The sequence below is a fragment of the Eublepharis macularius genome, chromosome 7, assembly GCF_028583425.1.
Source record: "Eublepharis macularius isolate TG4126 chromosome 7, MPM_Emac_v1.0, whole genome shotgun sequence".
In the NCBI taxonomy this organism is placed as follows: domain Eukaryota; kingdom Metazoa; phylum Chordata; class Lepidosauria; order Squamata; family Eublepharidae; genus Eublepharis; species Eublepharis macularius.
The window spans coordinates 125,215,216-125,236,988 of record NC_072796.1 but is presented as its reverse complement, the minus strand read 5'-3'; the positions used below and the strand labels follow the sequence as shown (position 1 = coordinate 125,236,988).

Sequence of the window (21,773 nt, the reverse complement as noted above, 5' to 3'; positions counted from 1 at the left end):
AAGGACTAATTGGTGCCTAGCAGGAAGCCACCCCATCCTATTTTGACAGGGAGCTTAGGGGGTCTGACCCCCACCCTGTAATGTCATTGGAGGAAGTATCCACAATAATATTCCCCTATAGCCACTCCAGAGTGTCCCCTTTGAGCCAGAGAAAAACAAATTTATTTTTTCTTTGATTTAAATGGAAATACCGTGTCAGGCTGAAAACAAGTACAACTTCGTGTGAATATTCCCCTTTAATCTGGGAGGCTTCCTGCTTTCCTTGTGGGCAAAAAAAATCTCCATGTGGAAGAAGCCAGTAACATATACGTTTTTACTGTGGTTTCTCTTCAGATCATAGAGATATTTATTTATATTCCATCTTTCTTGCTGAGACTCAAGGCAGATTACAGAATTTAAAACAAAACAATACGATACTAAGGCATACAATAACCAGAGTAATATGATTGGATTACAGAGCAGGAAAACAATGCAATAAACATTACACAACATGACATAAGAAATAAAATAACCGGATGACCGAAATTAGAAAACGATGCAGTAAGATCGTGCCTGCAAAGAAAAGTGCCAACATTTCAGCCCTTGTCCCTTTATAGCTGTGTCTTCTTGAACACCTTTTAATACCTAATCATTTTAATGTGTGATCGAGACAAACACATTTGGACAACCCACACATTATACAGGTTGCCTCACCCAAGAGCTAAGATTGGCTGCCTTTCTCAGTCAAGTGCAAACTTGGCAATAGCAGAAGGGGGGGGGGAGGTTGCTTGCCAAAAGGCCCTCTGTCACACGTTATAAAATCTGCCGACTTCAGTTGTTTTTACGTGATCATCCTAACCCGGATGATAATTAACTTGTCACTATGTCTCCTTAATGATATTTTGACGAGATAATCAAGGACAGTCATGCAGCTAAAGTTCCATTAAAATTGCACATTTATTCCAATCTGAGGTTTTGCTTTAAAAATAGGGGGGCTGGAGGGGGGGGGCTAATTAGCTCCCTAGAAACAGTATGTTGATGTTGGGCACCAGGAGCAAAGCCCACAGTTCTCAGGTTTCGGTCTGATCCTTTTTACCTCCACCGACTTCAGAAAACATTCCCGCCACAGAGAAGAGCGGCTAAATCAGAAACACGTTTGTGTACATTTAAGAACCCACTCAAGCTGGGAGTTCACCAGCCAAGCTCCCTGGGAGAACAGGGCCGGGCCTTTCAGTCATGTGGCTGGTTTCCGCTTGTACCGGTGCTTTGCAAGGAGTTCTGCTTTACAGAAATGTAGCATGTGTTCTTAGAACATATAAACATCGAGTGCCAGATGCAGGATTACTTCATGACTCCTTCCACTTGGGTTTTCCCTAAGGGTTCCTTCAGCCATTTTTTTTTAATGCAAAGGAAACCCCCTCCTAAAAGTTCTCAAAGCAGCAGAAGATGCCAAACAAAACGCCAGAACCTGTCTTAAAAACCAGTAAAATAAGTCAGAGCGTGAATGTTAAAGATACACAGTGTAGTCCTAAATACAGTTACTTGCACTGAAGTCAATGAATTTAAGAAAGGATGATAGTTCCAAACCTTTACGACATTTATGACATTTAAACTAAAAAAAAGGGCAGCTAACAACAGAAGATCATGACATGGCACAACAATGAACCCCTGTATTGGGGCCGCTGCGGAGCACAGAAGTGCTCCTGTGCTCCGCAGAGCCTCAAAATGGGCCCGTTCAGCCACAGATTGGGCCCGTTTTCAGGTGCTGCGGAGCGTAGGAGCGCTGCTGTGCTCTGCAGTGCCCGAAAATGGGCCCGTTCTGCTGTGGATCGGGCCCGTTTTCAGGCACTGCAGAGCACAGGAGCGCACCTGCGCTTTGCAGCGCCTCAAAACAGGCCCAATCTGTGGCTGAATGGGCCCATTTTCAGGTGCTATGGAGCGCAGAAGCGCTCATGTGCTCCACAGCGCCTCAAAAATGGGCCCGTTTCAGCATGGATCAGGCCTGTTTTGAGCCCCTGCGGAGCCTGGATGTGATCCCAGGGGCTGCACGATGACTTCACTTCTGAAGTGACATCATTGCGCCTGTGGGGGTGTGGTTGTGCATGCTTTGCACACACACACCCCCTCTCCCCCAAGGTAAGTGCCAGGCCCCTATCTCCCGCCCAGAGGTTGAGGGGGCCTGGCAACCCTACGTGTTTCTAAAGCAGGAATATTTCTGGTTAAAAAACAATCAGGAATGGATGGTGTCCCTCCATTTGGTAATAATCTGGACTAGCAGTCCCCAAAGTGCCTACTCCTGGTGTTAAAAATATATAGTGCACAGGCCACATATGATCTGATGGAGTTGCATGGTACAGCCAGGGGCTCAACCCCGCCCCCCCCTTGCCAGTTGTTAACTCCTTGCAACTTCTTGGTGCATTCCTCTGGGATGTGGTGAGAAGCTTGAGGGTCAGAGTGCTTAGAACTCTGGGATTCTGCGTCCTGACCCTTCCTGCTCCTCCTGGAAACCTCCTTGCTGCATCCCTCTGGGGTGGATGGGGAGTGGATCACAATCCCAAAAGGCAGCTGGGATGCAAGGGGAAAATATTTTGCATCTGCATGCACACAAAAATGCAACTAATATCTCCACAGGGATACAGAGACTTGCAAACATCAGTGCACGGTAAGAGAGTGCATCCTGGAATGCCCGAGCCAAAAATATACATGAAAATAGCTGTTTCGGGTCATTACCATGATCTTATGGAACACACAAATCAAGGATTCTTAGGCATTACGAACCACCCCCTCCGAAAAATCCTTGTAGTTTTTCGTGTTCAGATGCTTACCATAACTACTAGCAAGTGTTTTGTTTTATTTTGATCCTGTGAATTTCCCAGGTACCTCCCAAATACCATTTAATACCAGTATTTATCCCCTTCCCAAAATCCAAGACCAAAAATTACCATTTTTTTCCATGAACCCATTCCAGGTGCCAGGGCCGGATCTAGGGTTGCCGGCATGCCCAGGGCAACTCATGTCCAGCTTTCCCCCCCTGCACGCACATGCGTGTGCACTCCCAGTGCTGTGTGATGATGTTACTTCCATCATGTCATCACGCAGTGCGCCGCAGACTACCCCCTGCCCCCCCCATCGATTCGGCCCTGCCTAGTGCCTGGGTTGCAGTGGGGAAATTTCCCGGCTATGTGTGTGTTAGAATGCCCCCTCTCCACCCAAAGGACAGCTGAGACCCTCATTCTGACCTTTCCCCCCAAAACAGTCATGTGGGACATAATGGAGCTGGGAGCCACCATGGTCCCCCCCCCCTTCAGCTGTGATCAAGATTCTTTAAGGCCTGCCCGAGCTGTAAACTCCTGATGTACTGAAAGTTTCTCTGACTCAGGGTAGAGTTTTTAAGGTCACTCTTATCTCTGCCATGCTTAAGAGATTGTGAAAAAGAGGTCCTCCTTTAATTGCTTTTGCCATGAGTATGACGGGGAGCTTAAAGTGGGCATTTATTTATATGGATATTTTAAAACCGGACTTTTTCCCTAATGGGGACCCAAATGACTTACAAAACTACAATTTAAATAAAGAAACAAGCAGAAAAAGGCATACATCCCATAAGCTAGAATGTTTCTTTGTGGCAGACCGAGGAACTTGCTAGTCTATCTGTTCTGCTGTTTTCACTCTTCCCGCTACCTGGACCCTTTTGGTGAAATCGACATATTGTTCCAGACAATGTATCTAATGCAAAGTACTTCTACGGCAATGAAAAAACAAATAAAAAGCAAAATCAACAACAGTTTTCATATGTTGCACATTCTTTTGGGCTCCCCTCCCCATACGTTTCTGTTGTTAAAATGAATGAAATTAAGGAGGCTCATAGGCTTTTGGTTTCCATCCCTTTTTAAAACAAACATTGTAGAATACATTGCAATATTTCCGTTTTGAGATTACGAAGATGCAAATGGCTATTATCTGATCTGAACTTGGTTCTGTCAGGCTCTCTGGACTACCTACCAATTAAAGACTAACAGTGCAATCCTGAGGGCCCTTAGGCATTGTAGTTGCAATACCACTAGGGCATGCATGGATGCCCATGTAATTGCAATATCCATAGGGCATTGCATGCAGTGGCAGCCAATGGCAGCCCTGTGAGTGCACAGGGCTGAGTACTCACAGGTGCAGCCAATCACTGGCTGCCAGTGTGCCCACTGAGCCTCAATGCCACTCCCCCCAAAGAGCCAGTGGACTGGAGGAAAAACTCCATGACTGTAGCTCCCCAACAGAGGCACATGGCCTGAAAGCCTCCCTCCCCTGCTTGGAGAGGATACCTCCGTGGCAAACAGGATGCCCACCCTGTTGCTGGTGAGGGCCAGACTGGCAGCAAGAGCTCTGCTCATTCACAAACACCCCTGCTCTGAGCCGTACACCTCCTTTCCCCAGAAAAATAGAAATAGAAGAACTGCAAATAGAAAGGTGAAGAAGAACAGTAAAAAATAGACTGGCAAAGAAGAACAAAAAACAGAAAGACAAAGAAGAATAAGAATAAGAATAGAAAGGCAAACAAGAACAACAGCAAAGGTACAACAACAAAAAATAGAAAGACAAAGAAGAAGAACAACAACAATAGAAAGGCAAACAAGAACAGCAAAAAATAGAAAAGTGGAAAACAACAACAAAAATAGGCAAAGAAGAGGTACAACAACAAAAAATAGAAAGACAAAGAACAACAAGAAAAAATAGATCAAAACCAGACTTGAATCCACAGCCCCAGATACTCAGGACCAACCCCCCCAACCCCAGGACCAGGAGGGTAGTTTTCAAAGAGACATGCCAGCAGGCATTAGACACCCCATGGCAGCAGTGATGTCACCACCAGCTTCATGGGGCCAGCCAGTCATTATCACATAGATAGGCATGGTTCAGTGGAAAGGCGGGGAGGAGGAAACCCCACTAGGGCAGAGGCCATTGTCATCCAATGACACTTACCCATCTAGTGTGGAAAGGCCGGGAAGATTAATTTGCTGCTGCTACATTGGGCTTTGAGCCTGCAAGGGAATGAGTCCCAAGGATGATTGGCCACTTTGTTGAGGGAGTACAATGGGGGAGCTCCCAGCCTCCTCAACCCACAGTTGTGCCCTGTCCACCATCGGGGGGGGGGGCGTGTCCTGTGATGTATGGGGCTGCAAGCATCCCTGCCCCCCCCCATCTGAGGTGGCTCTCCTAAGTACACTTCCCTAGGAGCCTTCCCCATTGCATGACATGGGCCATGGTGCCTGGAGGGCCAAGCTCAGGCCACATCCCCCCAACAAAACTCTGGCCTTGGCTGTGGAAGCCAGCGCCGTGGGGGCAGCCCCTGGCTCTGAGTGAGGGGAAAGGGGGAGATGGATGTGGATACCTGGGCCGAGGCAGCTGGATTCCCAGCTCTTGCTTACCTGTTAGTGCACCCTCATCCCTTCAAGCGAGCCTCCAGAGATGGGGTCTGTCAGGGGTCTGCAGTGAGAGACTTTAGCCAAACATGCTTGACTGTGTTCTCTCCCTGGGCCGTTAGTGCTACGTGCTTGCCCAGTACTGCAAAGGGCCCACTCCTGCCACCCAAGTGCCTCGGGTTTTAAGTCCGCATGGAAGGGAGTTCTGAAACAGAGCCCCATGCTGTGCACCCTATCGAATGACTTCTAGGGCATCCTGCCTGGGGGTATGTAGGGCAAGGGGCTGTGATTTGGGGCTGGGAAGGGGAGTTGGCTGCCACAGGGTCAGGAGGGGATTAGCTGCAGCTGTAGTTGGCATCCTGTGCTCCTCCAGGTCATTTGGGTGGGTCTTTTTCCTTTGCATGGGCACCTACAGGCTACACTGTCTTTTTCCATGGTGTAACTTTCCATCGCTGTTGGAGGGTGTTCCCAGCCTGGAGCAGCTTAGGGACCTGGCTAACTCCTGGCACAGCCCCAACCCACCCACTGTGGCACAGAGGTTTACACTCATAGGCTGTTGGCAGGCAGCAACAGTGGGGCAATGCAAATGCCCAGGACTGGCGAGGAACCACCTGGCATCTGTGCCAGCTTACATTGACACAAGTGGGAGAGAGGTAAGCGTAAGGGCTAGTTGGCTCTCTTGTACTCTCTCCCCACCAGGATCGTACTGTTGGCTGGGTATGTATTTTTCTTTTAACTATTCCACCCCAAACTTCTACCGTCTCATCTTTTGCTCATCCCGCACTGCCCAAAGACATTCGACCCCTTCCCAGGCCCATAGCATGCTCCTTTGCCCCACTGCAAACCTGCTCTCATGACCCCCCCCCCATGGTATGGAATCCATATTCAGGCGCTGCTGACTTGGCAGTCAGAAGTTGAGCTACAATCTGTTTTTCCTAGATATAGCATTTCAATTTCCTGCCAGCAGGTGCAAAAAACCAGACTTGTCCGCACAGTTCCATGTAAACATCTGGCAGGCGAGCAACAGACTGAATCAGTCATAACGGCACACTGTTGCTTTGTCCCCAAGTCAGTGGTGATGTCGATTATTCTAATGTGGCCTCTGTTTCCATGGGCATCAGGTGCTGAGCTCTTGCCCGCTTTTCTGGAGAGCTGATGTTTAAGTAATGCCAGAGCCCCCTCCAGCTGTATTAAAGAGACAGCTGGTAGCTGTCCAGCCAGGGCAATGCATAGGATATTTAAACTTGGTTAGTGAGCCATGCCCATACTAATGTCTGCCTGGCCTTTGTTTTTCTTCTATGCTTTGCCTGTCCAGGCACTCTGTACTTCTCTTTCTTCCACACCTGCCACCTGCCCCCCAAAATCAGGATTAGATCTTAAAATATGAGCTGCAAATGTGGCACAGGTATGGCAAGGGTGATCTTAATTTGCAAAGTAATGTGGGCACTTCCAACAGCATGCGTTCTGCCCAGGTTTAAGCTTCCGGAACCCAGCATGTTAGAAGGTCTTTGCAACATGGCTCAGCACCTTTGCACAGTTGCTGAGGTGAATTGCAATGTGTTTTGCTTTGGTTTCCTTCATTGCTAGTTATCTTGGGCTAATTACCATGCCTTCCGCCAGCAAAACATGCCTCTCCTACTAAAGCAAGGGTATTTACACTGGTGAATGCCTCTACCATAACAGCGACTGTACGTACATACCGCTCTCATAGACAGATTACTGCCCCACTGAACAAAGTCAGTGTTGTTATTATCCCCACAATACAGCTAGGGAGCTGGGGATGAGAGGAGTGGCTTGCCCAAGGCCACCTGCAGAGCTCATGGCAGGAGTGAGATCTGAACCTACGGAGGGCTGATTTGCAACTCAGCCACTTAACCACTATGCTACAGCAAGTTTCTTCATGTCAGCTGGGGCTGAGAAGAGTGGCTTAGCCATGGCAGTAGTAGGATTTGAACCAGCAGAGTGCTGATTTGCAGCTCAACCACTTAACTGCTATGCTACAGCATAGAAGCTCTGAATACACTCTTTGCTTTAGAACCTGATTTGAAACAGGGAAAAGAGCAGAAAGGAAGATGCAGGAAAGGTGATCAGTTCTGTAGTGGAAGAGCTGGCAGGTAGGCATTTCCCTGTTCTTCTACCCCACCAAATATCTCTGTTCATGCATTTAGCAAAGTGAAGAGATAACGCTTTTCTTGAACTGATGGCTACAGGTGGGATGTTTCGTTTGAATGCTTCCCCATCTACTAAGTAAGTAAGTAAGTCCACACAGAAAGCTGACAATCTTCTTTGATAGATGAGTTCATTTATGCAGAAAAGGAATTATCTCCTTCTCTCCCTTGTACAGGCAGGTTTCACACATTACCCCTTCCTCTGTTCTAAGCCTGGAATTCTGCTGCCTGTCCAACAACTGGAATCTGAATCTACCCCCAAAGTGTGATTAGCCCTAGAATGCTCTGCTCAGTGTACGCTTTTCCCTGTCCAGAATTGCCCTTGCCATCTGAGCCCCTGATGATACATCAAATATGTATCTCTCTGCATCTCTCTCCTTTTTGGATTATTTGCTGCCTAGATACTTGGACCTTTGCCTTGGTTTTTGGACCCTGGTATGGTTCAGTAACTATAGCCATCTGACGAAGAGAACGTGATTCTCAAAAGCTTATGCTACAATAAAATTGGTTAGTCTTAAAAGTGCTACTGGACTCTTTTTGATTTTGCTACTACAGACTAACATGGCTAACTCCTCTGGATCTATAGCCATCTTTGCTTCCTCTTCTGCTTTATCTTTCTGCCTCCTTCTTGCATGAAGTAATTTGCATATCATTTGGATGCCTGAAGTGACTGGCTCTTTAGGATCCTTCTACCGTTGGGTGTTCTGACCTGGATAGGCCAGGCAAGCCCGATCTTGTCAGATCTCAGAAACTAAGAGGGGTTGGCCTTGGTTAGTAATTGGATGGGAGACCTCCAACAAAAACTAGGGTTGCAAAGCCAGACAATGGCAAATGACCTCTGTTAGTCTTTTGCCACGACAACCCCAGCTGGGGTCGCCATAAGTCAGCTGTGAGTTGATGGCACCTTCCATCACCACAGTATTAGGAACGAACATAGTACACAGTATTAGGAACGAACAACGAACACGATATTATTTGGATGACTAGAGATCTGCTAATTCTCCAGCCGAAACTTGTCTTAGTTCTTTTATTAAACATTATTTCTGGTTTCATTCTATCTTAACCTCTCCTCCTAAGCTTGTAGCAATGCCTCACCAGTCAGAGATACCTTAGCTCTTTTGTATGCATCACGGTCTAGGTATGAGGATTTTGTTATGCTGGGTGTACAACCTAAGCCAACAGCCGATTTCTCCACGCCTACTACCCCTCTGCATCTCCCACCTAACTCAATCATGCCTGCTATTGTCATTCACTGGCTGTGGAGAAATGCCATTCTGTTTGTGGAGTTAACTTTCTATGGGCTGCAGAGGGAGGGGCCAGTTCTGGAGTAGAATTTGATTGGAGGGAGAGCGAGTCAGTGGGAGTTGGGAATTGACAGTTAGTGGCTGGGAAGTTGAGGGAGGGATGGCTCTGAGGGGAGATGTCGATCTAAGGTAAATCCCAGGTATCAAAGTACCTGGGCCTGCCCTACACAACATTTAATTAGGGCATGAGGGAGCAAGAGTAGGGGTTTCTGTTTTATTATTCATTCCATCCACTGTATATTTGCCTGTGTATAGTTAGAAGTTAAATAAATGATTTTTGAATTTATGAAGGAAGAAAGCTCTTCTGTTCCACATAGTTCCCTAACTGTTTGGGCCCACTAGCAGAGGAGGGAGGTTAGGAGGCTGTCCCGCCTAACCAGGACCCCATACAGGGACAGTGGTGGCAGCAACTACCTGGAGACAGGAAAGGGAGACAGCCCCTTCAGGTGCCTGGCCAGAGGCGAAAAGGGAGGGGTAGGCAGAGCAGGGTCTACCACTGGGAGGAAAGGCCCTGTTTTGCCACACCGGCTATAGTCATTCAGTATCTGAAATCGCTCCACTGTCCAAGATATAAGGACAAATGGACTCACATTCTAAGTGTATCTGAAGAAGTGAGTTATAACTCTTGAAAGCTCATACCCTACCACAAATTTTGTTAAGTCTTATAGGTGCTACTGGACTCTTGCTTTTTTCTACTGCTACAGACAAACTAACACGGCTACCCATCTTGAGCTTTTTTAGAAGGAGAGGTAGTGAATAAAAGTACTTTCCTTCTGCTCAGCTCTTTCAGTGTGGATATGAGATCAGTTGGGAAAGGGGCCATATCCACACAGTTGCATTCACATATTTCTTGACCACATGCGATAGCGATTGTTACCTTCTCACTCTATAAAATAGATTGCTAACATTTATGGCAAAGGATTTTTTTATTACACACCCATTCAATGAAATGTTTTTCAAGCTAATGATAAAATGATACATTCACACAAAGAAATGGGCCTCTACAACTCTCTCTAGCCCAATGCGGATGACTCATTCTTGTGTTCACTCACCAAGTGGGGAGATAGGGTGGGCACAAGCATGTTGGCCCTGCCCTTTGTTGGGATTTTAGCAAGTGTTTCCATTTTAGTCATGAAAGAAACTGTTTGAAAGAAACTTAACTTAATTAGTAAACTTACTTTGCATGTAACCACTTAGGTCTCGAGCAAGGATTCCCGTCATAGAAATGGGATTCTCTAAACATAATGAAGTAGAATTAGGATTCTCTATTGGGCAACCTGTTTATTGGGGTGGTGGTGGCGGCAATTAAGTGAAGATATATGCTGAAGTTTTATGGCTGTTTGTTCTGTTCACTCTCAGTCTTGAGTTTACCTTTTACTAGCAAAGATGTCAGCTAGCAATTTCTGTATCAGGCATCTGACGAAGAGAACTTGATTCTCGAAAGCTTATGCTACAATAAAATTGGTTAGTCTTAAAGGTGCTACTGGACTCTTTTTGATTTTATTTTCTATCAATGTAACCCTATTTTATCCTTTATGTAGTGAAGTAATTTTTACAGAGCTAAACTAGAATGTGTGTATGTTCTTATTAAATCCAATGAGCAATCTCTGCTAAACTCTGCAAATTAAGTATTAATGTCCTACACACACACAGAGCGGTTTACAAAGTATGTTATTATTATCCCCACAACCATCACCTTGTGAGATGGGTGGGGGCTGAGAGAGCTCTGAGAGAGTTGAGACTGACCCAAGTTCACCCAGCTGGCTTCTAGCGGAGGAGTGGGGACCCAAACCTGCCTCTCCAGATTAGAGTCCTGCCACTTTTAACCACTACACCAAACTACAAGATATAAGAGAAACAGTTATATTTCCTCTTCAAAGTGGCTGCATACTATGTGGAATCTGAATGCTTAACTAGACACTCAGCAGTATCCCACCTTGGGCTGAAGGACATTTCTGCAGTATAAATTCCCTTCCTCTTACTCAAGGGGCTCTTCTGTCAGGGGTACAGCCACTTAAATTGGAGGAAGGCTTTGAAGTCTGCCTTGTTGGAGTGGTGGGATACAGGCCGTTATTAGTGATGTGTGGTTACCACATGGCTCCCTACAACCTTTTAGCAAGCAGGTTGCGATGCCCCTGACGTTCCTGTTTCTCTAACTCCACTCTAATTCATTGGCTGCCATTTGCGGGGTGGTGGGGGTGGGGGGTGGTGGAGGAGGAACAGTGAATATCATGTTGTTGAGATGTTGTCAGGAAGATGTGTGGGAGTAATGAGAACCGAGGGTTGTCATGTATCCCCCACAACATCTCATTAGTCTCCAAGATCAATCAATGAGCTTCTTATAAACTGTTCCTCAGCTTGGCAACAGGGGATGACTGTTCCTCCTGACTCCCAGCAGCTCATTTGAAAGGTTGTCTGAAGGGCAACGAAATTGGAATCACAGAAATGAAAAGCCAAATTCATATCGGGCTGGCTTTATAAATCTGGGCCGAATCCACATTACCTCCGCGCGGCGCTAAATGTCCGCGAAACACCCGGAAGTATAGCGTCTTTCAAGCGCGATTTCTGAAATCGCGCTTGAAAGACTCTATACTTCCGGGTGTTTCGCGGACATTTAGCGCAACACCGGGACGCGCGAAGGTAATGTGGATTCGGCCCTGGTCTCTGCTTCCTGCTGTCCCAGAATACCCTATAAATAGAGTATGCACGTTACATATGCCTCTTGTTGCCACGGAAGGAGGGGGGAGCAAACAAATTGAATCGGAGTCAGTTTTACAGTAAGGTTGCCTTCCGTGTTGCTTCTATAGATCAAGGCCTGCAGGTCAAACGGCGGCTTTGTGAATTCACTGTTGCTAAAAGTGGCTCTTAAATGCCTCATTGTTGCTGTTTGAAGTGTGATTGCCCATGTGTGGTTAAAAAAAGAGAGAGAGAAATGCAAAGTAACAGTGGAGATTAGAAGACAAGAAAGAAGCATTTGTATGTTTTCTTGTGTGCAGAATGTTCTCTTCCGAAAACCTTTAACAACTAATCTTTTTAGCTGGGGCAGCAATAGGCAGAACTATAGCCTGGAGTCGGTACCTGAGGGACTTGATGACTAACAGATTTCACAGAGTTCCACCCTACCCCCCCCTGCTTCTTATTCAGAGGGGATATTTAAAGTTTTCAATTTGGTACCAGCTGTTCCTTTGAACAATGCCATACTTATGATTCAGATCATGGGAGTAGTGTTATGAGCAAACCAAACTGATTATTTCCCTCCGTACTCTTACAGAAGGAAACATTAGGTGGGCTTGAAAGATAGGAGAGCCTCAAAAAAGGACTTGTGAATCAGTTTCCTGGTCTAACTGTGGCCACATGTGATTTTTTATTGAAAACACATGTGACTTTGATAAAAGATTGCATTTAAAGAAGGGGCTGGAGCAGAGCTACAGACAACAGGGGACTGTTTTTCATCAACGGTTGAGCTACACACTTGCAAATGTTTCACATTAATGGACATGGGACCCTTTTAAAGCACCCTTCCCTCAGCGACATAGGCTGGTTCAGCCTACAAAACACTTCCAATGTTATAATTTTGCCACGTGGAAAGAGCTTCTGAGTAGAAGAAAGTGAAAATTGTATGCCACTTGTCACATTTTTTGCTCCTCCCAGGGACTCTACATCACATGTCGCTGCCCACCACTGGTCTTTAGAAGGTAGCAGGTCCATAGCATGAATGGAAACTACCTTTTCGTAGCTGGCTACAAAAGTCAAGCTATAGATTGCTCCGGGGTCTGAGACATCTGGAAAATTGGTCTCTTGACTTCTCAAGCTGAATTCAAAGAAAGAGCAGCCATCTGGAGCCTGCTTGGTTGTAGGGATTTGCTAGAGCGGATTACCTGCCTACCACTCCAGTTGTTTTGTTGAACTCCCTTATCCTTCCAAGGTTAATCCATACTTATTTATTTATACCAGCTTTTCTCTTCAGTGGAGAAGCCAAGGGACTTGCAAGATCTTTCTCCTCCCCCTCCATTTTAACTTCACAACAACCCATGAGATAGGTTAGGCTGAGAGAGAGTGAATGCTTGCTCCACGATCTAACAGACTGGAGATTCAAACCTAGTTCTCCAAGATCATAGTCCGAAACTGTACTCACTACACTGTTCTGGCTTTTAGTATGACAGCAGGGATGGTAGGCTTGTTTATGGGAGCCTGTATTCTCCATGTCAAAGTGTTATCAAGGAGGGAGTCATGCGGGCTGCTTGTAGAGTATTCATTCTGCAGTTCCCACCTTCTGACAAGCCTTTTTTGCTAAATAGCTTATGTCTCAGGTCTAGCAAAGTCTGCTTAGCAACTCAGAATTAGTGGAAATCTTAAACTGGCCAATGAACTACATGTTGCCAGACCTGAAGTAACATCACCTTCCTACCCACTCTAGGAATTCCCCCAGTCTCTATGGTAAAGACAATAGAGATTGGGGAAATTTCTAGAGTGTTATGGATAAAGTGACTGGAAGTGAGCTCACATGTCTGTAATATCATTTCCTCCATTTTCTGCTGCTGTGAGAGCAGGCAAGAGGGGGAAGAGCTGGCAAGGATGGGAGGTTATCTGGTTAAGCCTACATGAACAAACTTTGAGCCCAATAGCACCTTAAAAACTGAAATTTTTTTTCCAGGGTATAAACTTCCGTGATTCAAAGCTAACTTTTTCAATGGGGTTGCCAGTTCCCAGGTGGGGGATCTCCTGCCCCCCCTTTTGTTTCCCACCACTGATCCAACAGGGAGAATTTTGGTGATTCCTAGAGAAGCATGACATCATTTCTGCGAAAACCCAGAAACGACATCACACCACTGCCAATGGCTGACTCCTTATGTTCCACCTTCTCAGCCTATTTTGTCAAATATCGGGTAAGCCTACATATTATAGAGGAGCTGTGTTGTGCTGTAAACACCTTTGCTTTAGCAGGCTTAATGCCTTCATAAATTATATCAAATTTGGCTACAGTTCTACTTAGAGTTTTCATAAACAGCACTGGAAATCTGTCAATGTTGGAAGATTGTTGTAACCACAATGAAACTGAAAACTGGCTAGAACAAAACCTGATCTGGAAATTGGATTTCAAAGCATGAGATAGGGAAATCAGGATTAAATAAAACCTTTACAAATCTGCTAAGTCTACGTTAACCTTAACTGACAATAGGTCTTGATTTGATGCCCATTGGCTACTTATCACCCTGAAGCAAAGGGGTCACAGATAAGACTCTAAAACCTTTACTGAAGTCCTCAGTATAGTTGGGGTTGCCAACAGGCCTGGAGAAAAACAGTCTGTCCCTTGAACAAAGGCTTCATGAGATTTTCTTTATCAGGTGATGCTGCTGCTTTCCTCCATGCCATGAAAAGCGTCGACTGTCCATTTCCACACATTAACAGCGCAATCCTGAGCAGAGTTACTCCAGTCTAAGTCCATTAATTTCAATGGGCTTAGACTGGAGTAACTCTGTTTAGGATTGCAAAGTATTAAAGGGACATTTTTCCCCCAAGCCAGTTGGCAACTCCTAAATATAGCTCACGGCCTCCTACATAATTCAGTAGTTCCATGGCTCAACAGGCTGGTGTACTTTTTTACAAGTCGATCCACCACTAAAAAGACCCCAGTTTGCCATTTAAATAATCTCATGTTTTTTTGGGGGGGGGGCGGGGGGCGGGAAGTGTCTAGCCAGCCTCACATCTAAAGATGAGAGCACAGTTTTTAGGAGCTGGCTGGTTCATTCTGCAAATCCTGATTTTGGCTTCACGCCTTCCTTGCTAGTTGCAAACCCAGAAGTCTTGTTTGTACACGAGTGTCTTTCTGCTGCCGTTCGTGCGGAAGGCAGACACCAGGAAGTGGCCAATGATCATGGATCCCCTTTCAAAGACTTCTTTCCCACAAGTATTTGCTGTGTTGCCCTTCCTGGAGTATATTCAAGGAAGGGAAAGAGGTGTAGAGAGTGGGGGTATCTGAAAGAAGAGTCTAAGGGAATTGCTGTTTATCAAATCACATAGAACTGGCATTTTACCCGGAGAATTGATCTCTGTGGTCTGGAGAGCCATTGTAATTCTGGGAGAACTTCGGGCTCCACCTGGGGGTTGGCAACCCTATCCCTCTTTGACCATCAAAAAAAGCTATGCTGGGAATTGTGGATAAAAGCCATGTATGATGGGGGCTATAATAAGGATGCCAGACCACTGGTCAGTATCCCTAGGAGCTTTTGGAGTGAGGTGATGGGCAGAAATAATGTCTGGAGGCATGTGATGTCACATTTGCTGGAAATCTTGGATATGAGCATCAGACAATGCTCTGGCCGTCCCTGAAAACTCCATAGTACTTACCATGGAGTTTTTGAGGATGGTCAGAGCATAGCCCTACGTGCTGGCGTCATATCTGAGATTTCAGGTGGATGTGATGTCATGCATTGCTGGCCATCTTTTCCAGCCCCACGGCCTTTGTTCCACCTCTCCAAAGAGCAGGGGAAGGTAGGATGGGATGGAACCTCAAGAGGTCTCTCACTACCAGTGGCCCCAACCTGGCGGAACTTTCTGTCGGAAGATACTTGGGCCCACCAAGATCTTGTATCCTTTCAGCAGGCCTGCAAGACAGAGATGTTCCAACAGGCATTCGGTTGAGGCTGGTATTAGGTCCATCAAATAAGCCTCCCTACCAGTCTCCTGCTAGTGGGGGGTGGGGTGGGTGGGTAGCTATGTAGTCTTCTGTCTCCCATGCATGTGACGTTGCAGAATGATACCAACTCTCACCTCCCCTCTTTTAAAAGTGGGCGGGGTAGAGTGAAGGGGCCGTCTTAGGATGTTGGAATTTATATCCGCTGTTTTACTGAAACTTATGTCCTTTTGAGATAGCTGATTTTACTGTTTCATTCCTTGTATTTTTACTTACTGTTGTAACCCACCTGGAGCCTGCTCGTGGGGAGGGCGGGCTACAAATTAAATAAATAATAATAAATAATAATTGGCATCTCTAGACCATAGGAAGGACGGGGTTGGGTAACATTATGTACAAGATCCAACCTGATATATAAACCCCTGAATACTTTATAAACTTCTCCTTATGGCTATGCCAAAAACTTCAAGTGTTCATCGCAAAAGTTCTCACAGAAGACAGCAAAGGAATGGGCAAAAGTATATTATTTTATGTTCTGTTGCTGGTTTTCCCTTCTTCTGATCTCCTCCTCAAAGCTCCAGTGTTGAAAGCATATTGGATTTTTTTTTATATTGGCTAATTCTCTTTGTCCACTGACACTTGGGAAAAAATACACAGAAGTTGAACCCTGGTGAATCTTGGCACATTTAAATCGGACGCAAGGGAAAAGATGGAGAACTTTCCCATAATGTGCATGTATATGGAGTACGTATGGAATGTAAAGAACTGAATTTTTTTGTGAAGTGCTGAGGGAAAGAAGGTGAAGGGGGAAATGAGAAGGGAGTTTTTGGTGAGGAAGCAAGTAAACATGTGGTCTCCAATTATAGTTTTCTGGTGTCTAAGTTATGTACTTTGAATCCTGTCTATCTGTCTATTTATTTATAGCCATTTTTCTTATTAAGACATGAGGTGGATCATACAATTTAATTGGTCAGCATAAAGTATTCTGTAAATAAGAGAGCAATAAGAGGTTGGTTGCAGGGATCTTATCACCTCTGTGCTCAAAGATCTTCACTGGTTACTGTTTTGTTTCTGGACACAATTCAAAGTGCTGTTGGGCCAGGGTAATTTTAGGACTGTCTCCTCCCAAACTATCCAGCCTACCGGTTAAGACTCACCTCTCAAGCCATGCTCTCTGTGCCCCCACCTTCAGAGGAGAGGCAGGTGGCGACTAGAGACAGGACATTTTCTGTGGTGGAACCTCACCTCCGGAATGCTCTCCTCCTTAAAGTTCACTGGGAGAACTCCAGGCCTAAGTTGTGTTTGCTAACCCTAGTTTAGGATTGCAATATTGCCATCTAGAAATCCTGGGGAAGGACATGAACCCCATAGAATGACAACACTAACAAATTACACACGCACAATTGTAGCAAGGTTTTCCCCAAAGACAAAAAATAGGGACAGTGATCTGCTGGGGTGGAGACCAAGAAGTACCCGAAGTGAACCTGGATAGTTGGGGGCCTACGGATCAGTTGAAAACTTCTTAATGACTCACATGGCCAAAGGTTTGCAAAACTATCCTCTTGTGCATTTGCTACTAGGCAAGCACATCTCTGGTTCCTTCTATTCATTGTGTAAAAGCTTCTCCACCATCTGGACCACCTAGGTGGAAATGTTTTCTTTAAGGCGGCAAGATTAAGGAACAGGGATTTACACCTCAGCCCCCAAGGTAATTACCAGATGGCAAATGGCTTGTTTTCACTTAATGATTCAGTGCAACTGACTCGGGAAGACAGACACGGAGGCCGAATGTAGTTTCTGAGCAAACTTTTCAGTATTTTGCAAGAAGCACCGCCTGCTCCGTGTTTTGTCTAGGACAGCGGCACTTAGGGCTACCTTTCCTATGTTAAGGACAAATTGAGCATTACATATTTTAATGCTGAGGAACAATGTTGGCCTCGAAAACTCCTTGGAGCTCATGTTGGCGAAGAACATTCGCTGTTTGGGAAATGACTGACTCCGGGAACACACGATGTACCCAATGTTTGACGCTGATTGTTGTCGCATCTAATTTAGAATTGCAAAATAGTTATTTGAAACACGTACAGTATTATTAGAAGAGGAAATGGAAATCTTATGGAATATAAGGGACAGGGTTGTATATACATGGAAGTGCAAAAATGTGGAACTGGATAGAAAATTCTGCTAGATGGGACACATGGCTATCCAGTCCACTGATATTGATGTACATCTCCACCGGTTCATGTCTAAAGCTGTGATGAGGGCTATTTTTTTAAATAGGATGATGGGTGAGGGGAACTACTCTATGACTCTCTCCTGCCTTACCTGACTATGTTATGGTGCTTTCAACCTTTCCCCCCTTCCAATCCAGCTTCAATACATGGAAGAATAACGATGAAAGCAACAGTGAAGGAAGACAGCAGAGGGGATACATGTGGACTCTTCTATCACACAACTAGTCTGTCCCTATGGTAAGTTGATAGGCCTTATGAGTTGTAAACATGCTCAAAAGTATGTGATTGATGCCTGGTAAAAGAAGCCAGAGGAATTTTTAAAATAACATTTCCAGTGATCCGTGTATCTAGATTAGTTCCTTAAGCAAAATAAGAGAAATCATGCTAATTCATGTACTTAATCAGATAGCTGAATTTACCTTTTCTTTTTGCAGAATTTGGGACACTGGTGCAGATTTCTACCTTTTTTAAAATGCAGAGAATACACACTTCTGATTTTGGACCATTGGTTTATAAAGCATAGGGTTCTATATTCTACCGGCTTTTCTGTGGGCAAAAGAAAGAAGAAGGGAACCCCCCTTGACCACCCAAAAAGCTATGCCAGAGATTGTGGGACCGGAGTGGGCAAAAGCCACATGGCATGGGGGCTACATAGAATCAGGAGAGATTAAATGGAAAAACCGGTAGGATTCAGCCTCTAGTTGGCAAAATTATTATATATGCTTGAAGTGAAAAAAGTTTTGTGAAGAGACTGTCAATAGTCTGAAGCGATAGTTTCTTCTCATAGCACATAATTAATTTAGGGAATCTCAGGGCCACAATATGGCAATGACCATCAGGTTATGTTACTCTAAAATTAATTAAACCATGAAGGAGAGATTCATCAATGGCTTTTTGCCATGATAGCTAAATAAAATCTTTATGTTCAGAAGCCATGCGTCTCTGAATATTCGTTGGTGGAGGGGGGGCAACAGCAGGGAGAGGATTTGACCTCCATTCACTGCTTAGGAAACTTTCCAGAATAATTGACTTTGGAAAAGAGGATGCTGGCCTAAATGGAACTCTCATTTGATTCAGAAGATCTTTTCTTATGATCTTCCATTATACAAACTTTGAAGAGAGACACGCATCCGACCCATTCCTTGCCATTTGCCACAAATTGTTTCTGCCTTTTTTGGTTGTAGGTACAGACCTGTTCTCTCCATCAAAGGCACGTTTCACCCTCTTTTCTGTGAGGAAAAATGCTATCTTTTCTTAGCACACCAACTCGCCTGTCCATTTGGGAGCTGGAGGAGGTTATGGAGTCACATTACGCACAAGACGGGTTTCAGAGAATGAGCAGCCCTGTGTTTGTCATGTGGTTTACGGACAATATTTATTTTTCCAAAGAATTTTTTAGGCACGTTTATGTCCTCCCTCCTTTTGAAAAGATCACAGAGTCTGAACCAACAGAAGGGAATATGATATTAACCTAAAGACTTATAAAATTGCTCTGTAGTTTATAAATTTGTTTTCCAGATCCTCTGTTTTTTATAATCTTAATTGACAAAGCAGATTTAATCCATCAAGATGTACGTTTTGTTACTTGGTTAAGAGGCCCTCTTTCCTTCCATAACGTTGGCATAGGAGGCAGAAGAGTATTCACTTAGGTTGCCTGAGAAAGAATAGCGCAATTTTTTTTGAGAGGGGGAAGAATGGTGTACATAGTTTCTACAGAAGGTGTCAGCTCAAAGCAGGTCTAGAACATTGTGGACTGTTAGGCTGGGATATGGCCTGGGTCACCACCTAGTTCAGTCCAAAGAGTGGGAGCTGTTCAGAGATCAGCAAATAAGTCTCTTAACAGCAGCAGGCCAGAGTGGGTCAGATGATTGCTGTTGACCCCTGTAATGTCTTCCAGGTCAAGCTTGTTCAATGGTTTGAGCTCTGCTCCTGTCGACAGACTTCCTGCTGCCCTTTTGTCTATTGGCATGGTTGACCTTTATCTCTCCCCGCCCAGTGTCCAACTTGACTGGTGCCAAGTCTGACAGAAGGAAGTCACACAACGGGGCAACCCTGATCCCATTTTACTTTATTTAAAACATTCACAGGCCATCACTTCAGAGATCTGCTCTAGGTGGCTCACACAACATGGAAGTAAAATAATAAAACATAAAATCAACAACCATTAAACTCAGAAGCATAAAATCAAATAAAAACCTGGGTCCTAAAACATTTGTCCACTTACATAATCCTCGTAACCGTCTTCAGGATAAAAGAGGATTGTAAAAACAACAAAAAAGCTCAACCTCTAGATAAAAATTTGGATAGAAAGAAACATTTTGGTCCATTGCCTAAAAGAAAGTAGAGTCCGTGCCAAGCAAGCCTCAAGGGGCAGGTCATTCCACAGGTGACAGGTGAGGAGAGTCAGTGACACTACAAAAAAAGCCCAGTCTCTTGTTGCCAGTGGCGATGTGGTTCATGTTGTCAGTGCAGCTGAACAACTGCCAAATGGGGCTGTTGTTGCTTCACATCCCCCCAAATACATTGACCTGATTCAGATACTGTGCAAAACCATGTTTTAATTAAATTACCTATAGGTAGTGCGATTGTCTGAATGCAGGCTATCCTGCTAACTATGGTTCGTTAAGGCCCTTTAAATCTGGATTGGAAATTGGTTTATTGATCCCAGTCTTAACAATGATTTTTGTCTGAATACAGATATGCTAGTTTATTTCTCATTTAAACCTGGCTTGGTCTCTGGAGATGCTCTCCTAGGTAACTGAAAGAAGGCAATGAAACCAGGGTTTGTCAAAACCAACCAGCATTTGAACAATTGTCTGTGAGCTGAATCTTGGTTTGACAAACTAATCTTAGTTCAAATAAACCTTGGCTTTGCATTATATATGAACCGAGTCACTGCCTTATTGGTTTTCAAAGATTTCTGTTGGACTCTGCAATTCCTATGTCAGAAGATCTATTTGTTACACATTTAACTTCACCCTTCAGCCTGTAGCATACGTAGATCTCCTTTCCTCCATTTTATCTTCAGAACAATACTGTGAGGTAAATTAGGTTGAAAGAGAGTGACTAGGTGGCCCAAGGTCATCTAATGGCTGCTATGGGTCAGTGAGTATTTGAATCCAGATTGTCCTAATCTAACATATCACCCACTACATAACACTTCCTCTCAACTATCGAGTTGTCCACTTATCAGGCCTTTGGTGCTTGTCAGCTGACATCTGATACACAGCTCTTCAAAGATGGGCTTATTAGCAGGCCCCATAATGCCTCAAAATATACCTCATCTGTCCCTGGAGATGAACTATTGCCATCATTCTTCAGCTGAGGGGTTGACCAAACTACTAGCTAGTTGAGCAGCACCCTACTGTATGGGAAAAAGCAGATGTGTGTGTGTGGGGGGGAGAAACAGACAATTTTATTGGAAAGAATTAAGAGCACCAACACAAAACAAGAAGTTCTGGAAACATTTACATTGATTAGAGAGGGAGGAATCTTGACTTTTGCAAAATTTCCAAAGCCCTGAAAGTTTTCATATAGATCTGAAAACTTAATTGGTATAATTAGTAGATTAGTCAGCTAAATCTTTGGCTTATTAATCAGCAGAACCCAAATGGAGTAAAGAGGAAAGATTTGTTTAAAAAGGAATTTTGATTCTGGGGTATTACTATGAGAAAAATGTAAAAAAAAAGTCCAATATAACTGTTATTAAAGAGAGAATTATTAAGCACATTGATGAATAAAGTCTGCTGAGGGAAAATCAACATGGCTTCTGCAAAGGGAAGTAGGGTTGTCAGGCAGGGCCTGGAAATCGGAGGAAAGGTTATGGGCAGGGATATGGGGTGTGTCACATCCTCTGCTCTGCAATGTCACTTTTGGAGAAAACCTAGAAGTGGTATGGGGAAGCTCTAGGAATGGTCATAAACTCTGTTCTTTTATCATAGAGTTTCTGCTAGAGCTACCTTACATCATGTCCAGTTTTCCCCTAGAATTGACATAGTCAGTACAGAGGATGCAGACTGATTTTTAATTTCCGCCCCCTGCAA

The 21,773-nt window shown here is 44.6% G+C and overlaps 1 long non-coding RNA gene across 1 annotated transcript in view; it reads left to right on the top strand.

The window, feature by feature from the left end:
• The window catches only part of LOC129333817 (uncharacterized), a 66,474-nt gene extending 48,086 nt beyond the window's left edge, over positions 1–18,388 (top strand). The window contains exons 2-3 of the long non-coding RNA XR_008597457.1: positions 17,868–17,967; positions 18,165–18,388. This is a non-coding gene — a long non-coding RNA (uncharacterized LOC129333817). The remainder of the gene's footprint in view (positions 1–17,867; positions 17,968–18,164) is intronic.
• Positions 18,389–21,773: the final 3,385 nt, after the last annotated feature.